Source organism: Mus caroli, chromosome 10, assembly GCF_900094665.2.
Source record: "Mus caroli chromosome 10, CAROLI_EIJ_v1.1, whole genome shotgun sequence".
Taxonomy (NCBI): domain Eukaryota; kingdom Metazoa; phylum Chordata; class Mammalia; order Rodentia; family Muridae; genus Mus; species Mus caroli.
Genome location: NC_034579.1, coordinates 28,739,571 through 28,746,065, shown reverse-complemented (window position 1 = coordinate 28,746,065; position 6,495 = coordinate 28,739,571). Strand labels below are relative to the sequence as shown.

Sequence of the window (6,495 nt, the reverse complement as noted above, 5' to 3'; positions counted from 1 at the left end):
CAGCAAGATTTTGCTGAAAGGACCTTGATATAGATGTTTCTTGTGAGGCTATGCCAGTGCCTGGCAAATACAGAAGTGGATGCTCACAATTATCTACTGGATGGAACACAGGGCCCCCAATAAAGAAGCTAGAGAAAGTACCCAAGGAGCTAAAGGGGTCTGCAACCCTATAGGTGGAACAACAATATGAACTAACTGGTACTCTCCAGAGCTTGGATCTCCAGTTGCATATGTAGCAGAGAATGGCCTAGTGGATCATCAATGAGATGAGAGGCCCTTGGTCTTGCAAAGATTATATGCCCTAATACAGGAGAATTCCAGGGCCAGGAAGTGAAAGTGGGTGGGTTGGGGAGCAGGGCAGGGGAGGATATAGGGGACTTTCAGAGGAAACTATGAAAAGGGATAGCATTTGAAATGTAAATGGAGAAAATATATACTATAAAAAAAGAAAAAAAAAGAATAGGGAAAATCCACAGGGATCCCCAAGTTCAGTCTAATGGTTGGGTGTAAATATCTGCTTCTGTTTTAGTCGGCTGCTTATTGGACCTCTCAGAGGACAGCCATGCTAGGTTCCTGTCTGTAAGCACACCATAGCATCAGTCAGGCCTTGGAGCTTCCTCCTGAGATGGATGACAAGTTGGGCTGGTCACTGGACCTCCCTTCCCTCAGTCTTCTTCATTTTTGTCCCTGCAGTTCTTTTAGACAGGAATAATTCTGGATCAGAGTTTTTGACTGTGAGATGGCAACCCATCCCTCCACTTTATGCTGTCTTTTCTACTGGAGGTAGACTCTACGACTTACCTCTCCCCACTGTTGGGTATTTCATCTAAGGTCCTCCCTTTGAGTCTTGAGAGTCTCTCATCTCCCAGGTCTCTATTAATTTTTAGAGGATTCCCCAACCCTCCACCCCCCACCTCCACCCCCTAGGTTCCATATTTCCATTCATTCTGCTGGATCTCAGGGCCTCCCTCCTGTCTCCTCTCCCCAATCCCAATACCTGATCTTGTACCAGTTTTTTCCCTTCCTGAACCCTCTCCAACCTAGGTCCCTCCATCTCTCTGCCTTCCACAATTGTGATTGTTCTCTCCTTCCTCCCAAGTGGGATTGAAGCATCATCACTTGGGCCCTTCTGTTTGTTAACATTCTTGAGTTCTGCGAATTGTGTCCTATGTCTTCTGTACTTTTTTGGCCAATATCCAACTTATTAGTGAGTACACACCATGCATGTTCTTTTGGATCTGAGTTACCTCACTTAAGATGATATTTTCTAGTTCCATCCATTTGCTTGCAAAACTCATGTTGTTCTTATTCTTAATAGCTGAACTGTATTTCTTTGTGTAAATAAAACACATTTTCTGTATCCCTTCTTCCATTGTGGGACATCTGGGTTGTTTACAGTTTCTGGCTATTTCTAATAAGGCTGGTATGAATGTAGTGAAGCATGTGTCCCTGTGGTATGGTGAAGCATCTTTTGGGTATATGCCCAAGAATGGTATAACTGGGTCTTCAGGAAGATCTATTTCTAATTTTCTGAGGAATGACCCCTATGGTTGAATTAGAGAAAGGCTGGAAGAAGCTAAGGCTTCTTATGTCATTATATATTGTCCATTGTAAATTAAAGAATATACAATGGAATGAAGTAAGCATTACTATTCTGTAAAGTGGGCTTTTAAGTTCAGCATTGCTCATGTTCTCAGGAGATTAGTAGGATACAGCCATACCTGCTGCCAAAATGCAAAATAAATGGCATCTAGCTCAGTTTCTGGTAGAGGTCATGTCTCCCCTCTGAAACTACACAAGCCAGACTTGGACCATTTGCATTTATCCTGGCAATTTGGTCTTTTAAATAACACACCAGGTTTTCCCACTGAGCTTTCCTTACAAATGTTAGGGCTTTTCTATCCACATATTCCTAGGATCCCACAGCTTTTCACATGCAAGTGCTAAAGACCTAAGAACAAATAGGCTGTAAGTGGCCTTACTTTCAAGTGTCACTTTTCTATGTTGATTACGTGTTGATACTGTGACTACCTGACAAGAAGGAAGCAAAGAGAGGAAGAATTTTGGCCTATAGTTCAGGGAGATACAATCCTAATTTTGGCAAGGAAGTTTTGGCAGCAGGTAGGAAGCCATGGCAGTAAGGAAGGCCTTTTAGCAGGAATAAGCCACAGTCTTATTACAGTGATATGGTATTATTTTGGGGTTTTTACTCCACTTAGACCATAAAGTGTCAAAATAAAAGATATAAAACCTTAATATTTATTTTTTTTATTTTTATTTTATTTTATTTTTTTTTAAACAGCACTGTGCAGTTTATTAACCATTCAAGTACNGTAGCATCTGGTGAGATTGGGACAGAATTGGGATCGCAAGGTGAACAGATATTCAGCATCTAATGGGTTGGAAGAAGCCACTACGTACTCTTCACAAACGTCTTCCACAGTCAATACAGTACTAGCCATTAACCCAGCACACCGATTGTGCCCGAGTGGAAAAGATGCAACGAGAAAAATAGCTACATTAGAAAGACCAACACTTTAAAAAAGAGTAAAACACTTTCAGTTTCTCCCCTTGAGCCCCTAAAACATCTCACGGTCTGGATCTACCTATATGGTCCTACATCGGCTTCTAGACTATCTTTCAGGAGGGAAAGTAAATGACACTGGCCAGTACAGTCTTTGGATATTTAGGACGACGGGGTCGGGGAGAAAGTCAGCTCTCGGGACAACTTAGTCAGCCTCAGTCTCATCGGCGGGGTCTTTGGATTCTTTGTTCTTCCGCACCTCTTCCACGTGCTTGTCTTTCTCTCGCAAGCGCTCCAGCTTGGCCACCATCTGCGCCTCCCGGTTCTCTTTGTTAGCCTCCATTTTGTGGGTCAGCTTCTCCTCCGCCATCTTGCTGAAGTTGTTGTTCTCCTTGATGGCTTTCTGGACCACCTCCTTCTCATGCTCCCGCTTCTCCGCGAGCTGCTTCAAGACTTCCGCCTCATGAGACTTGCGTCTTTCCTCTGCAGCTTCTAATTTCTTCTGGATTTCCTCCAGGGAAAGGTCCTTCTTCTTTGGGGGGGAAAGGGGGAAATCGGGGACAGATTCTTTTGACTGAGGGCTGAGAATCAGCTCAAAAGCCTGGCCTGAGGCGCGCTCCTCCAGCTCTTTCACCTGAATATCAGAAGATGCCATGTCGAACAGAAGACAAGAGACTGGCTGTACACTCTACACAATCCACTGGCAAGGAAAGCCCTGCTCGGTCCGAGCCGCCTGGCCACACTCTCCAAACCTTAATATTTATAATAAGCCTAAGATCATCAGAGTTAGGCAATTATCAACCCTCCATGCTATTTTGATTACTTCTCCATTGATAACCCAGAGATACAACTTGTCATGCCTCATCTGGGTTGCTCCTACTATAACTGGTCATGAAAGTAGCATAGATGTGATAGTAATGCTTTTGATCAGAATGTGACTGAGAGACTCTCAGGGAAGTCTCTGGCCGTCTTCAGATGATGTTCAGTTTGTCCATAAATTTTTGGGCTCATCTCCCTAGATTGCATGAGACTCAAGGTGATACTCATTATAAACACAAATACTGTCTCCATACAACTACAATATTCTAGTACTCATTCATCTCAATGGCAAAGAGAAAATTAGTGCATCCTAGTTTTATTAATCTATTCTTTGGTCTACATGTTTGCATTAGATTTTAGGAAGCTGTGGTGATTCTGTCTCAACTTAGCTGAGTTCTTGTATATGGTCATTGACTAAACATTAAACATTAATTTTGTGAAGATATTTTGTAGATAGATAGAACTGGCAATCCGTGAACTTTAAGGTGATTATCTTCAATGATCTAAGTGGACAGACCTGATCAGCAAAAGATGTGCAAAATGAATCTAAGGGTTTCCTGAGGGAAAAGAAATTGTGTCAGTATTGAATTTTTTAAGTTCCTTCAGGAGAATTTTCACCCTCTCAGTCAGCTTCACAGGCACAGGACTGTCTGCAACTACAATCCCATAAAACAACTATATATGTATCATACAGCAATATCAGATCTGGAAGCTACAAACTTTATCTCATTAAAGTAAGTATCAAAATCCACTAAAACATGAAAGGAAATTCTTACATAAGGCATCCATTAGACTGGATGGGAGAAGAAATAGAAGTTAGCTTCTATTTTTTGATAAGTCATCTTGCTATAATATGCATATCATTTCTGTATGAAATTGGTAACACAGTATCTGGTTCTTCTCTTTCTAATATTTACATCTACTTCATTCTGTGCCTTTAAGACTGATTAAATCTATAGTTGAGAATGTTCTAGTTTATTCTTTAATGTAACCCTCAGTCCTTCCTTTCATATACAAGAATGTACACCTACTGTTACAGCCTGATATTTGTCTCATGATACAACCCGATGACAGTTAGTAAACCCAGAATTTTCTGATCAACAGCTCTCTTTGAATTGATTCTTATGCTATAAATAATTGTTTGTTTGTTTGTTTAACACAATGTAAGGATATCCAAGTATCTACTGTCCAACACAATCTTTTTGGATTCTAGTATTCTATACAATAGCAGGTCAGCTTAGTTTAAAGTTTGTATATAAGATATTCTAAGATAATAGATTCTCTAATGATCATAATGAAGCAAAATTTACATATTGAGACTACTTAAAGAAATACTTAGTGTTTCAGCTTAATAGTGTTACTTCAGAAACCTGTCAATCTATAGTAAGCTAGAGATACTATTGTTAGACTCTATGACTATAGAATTGTAGGTATGCATTTCTATTTGACAGTATTCAGATATCAGATAATGTGTCGTGATACTGTAACTCAGTTAAATTAATGAATCATTATATTTCATATACAAGATACAAGACTAGGGCATGAGTAATTCTCCAGCATGCTGACTTCATTACCAGTTCAGTCAATATCTCCTACAAATAAATAATTTCACCTGCCTATTTTATTTTCTTTATTGATAAATCATAATTGCTACAGGTTTGCAGATTAAGCCCTTAAAGCAAGCTGTAACTATTATGGAACTAATGTTTGTAAAGCTGTTTAAAAATTCTCCATCATAAATTATCATATAAGGTTTATGCTTATGTGATTACAGTTAAGTGAAAAGAATTACAGATAGTACAAGTAATCATAACATAACATAAAGCAGTGCTGATGTAACATTAACCACTCATACATAATTGCTAGGTCTCATCTTCTTTTCATTTTCAAATTATAAAAGAAAGACACAATAGAATAAAAGAGCAATTTTATTATACTTGTATAATAATTTATAATTTCATTATTATTATAATCATAAAGATTGAGATTGAGAACACTTTGAAATCTTGGGGTTGTGACTTAATGGAAGACAGTTATTATTGATGTAAGTCAAAATCAAAGAATTGTCTGTGGGGTTAATGTTTCCAATATCTTCTAATTGTAGAACCAAATCAATTCTGGATCTCTAAGAAAAATGTTCCCCAATTTCCACTTTACACCACAACTATTCATCTAAGCAATAGCTTTGACACTGAGAATCTTTAACACAAACACTCTACAGGGATTTACTTTCAGACTTGGCCCAGTAAATTTTCTTTTGACCCTACTTTTTATTTTTCTGTGACTAACTTAACTGAATAGTTTAAAGTGAGTCAGATGAAGAACAATTTGATCAATATACATAAAGTTTTCAAGTCTAGAAAATCACAGCCTTAATATTAACAATGAAATAATATATAAAAGGAAATTTCTGAGAAACTTTATATCAGTTATTTTCAATAGGTAGGTAAAGTGCATGACCATGTTCGAGTTATTTAATTATAACATGTCTCAGTAGCTATCTCAAGAGTAATGAGAAAATGAATTATGCTTTCTGAATATTTCTGAATTACTATTTTCATTGTTAATTTTAAATCATTTGGTACCATGAAAGATACTTAAATATTTTACTATATGAAAAATGCCAAAATCAAAACATAATACAGAATATTTAACTTTTTAAAAAATATACATAAAAGAAAAATATTGATGATCTGTCATTATAGCAGGAAATTATGCTAATTTTTTATTTTATTTCCTATATATTATTAGAATTTCCCAATCATATGTTCAGTCCAGTCACTCTTAAATTCAACAATAGCTTAAAAGAAAATATTCCATTTATGATGAGTATATATTTTTAAAACTCTCTTTGATAATGTTTTACAATGCTTGATTTACATGTTTACATTTGACATGATTTATCATTTATTTACATTAATCTTTCTAAATAACATCTACCATTCTACAGGATAAGTGAGTTNTCTAAAGGTGGACAACATTATACTGAATGTAAAAAATGAGATATTGTTTTTATTTATGACAGCTCACTCCTCATTTCTCTAACTTATAAACTGAATAAGACCAGAAATATTTGCAAGCTCCTGTTATGATTTAAAGATGTAATATGCCCTGTGTACTCCAAGATTGAAGGATTGGTCCTCAATACTGTA

The 6,495-nt window shown here is 37.2% G+C and overlaps 1 pseudogene across 1 annotated transcript; it reads right to left on the bottom strand.

The window, feature by feature from the left end:
* Positions 1 to 2,303: 2,303 nt before the first annotated feature.
* On the bottom strand, positions 2,304 to 3,264 carry LOC110303641 (annotated as a pseudogene). The gene has a single exon (XR_002378938.1). The product of XR_002378938.1 is annotated as a stathmin pseudogene (transcript).
* Between the last annotated feature and the right edge of the window lie 3,231 nt (positions 3,265 to 6,495).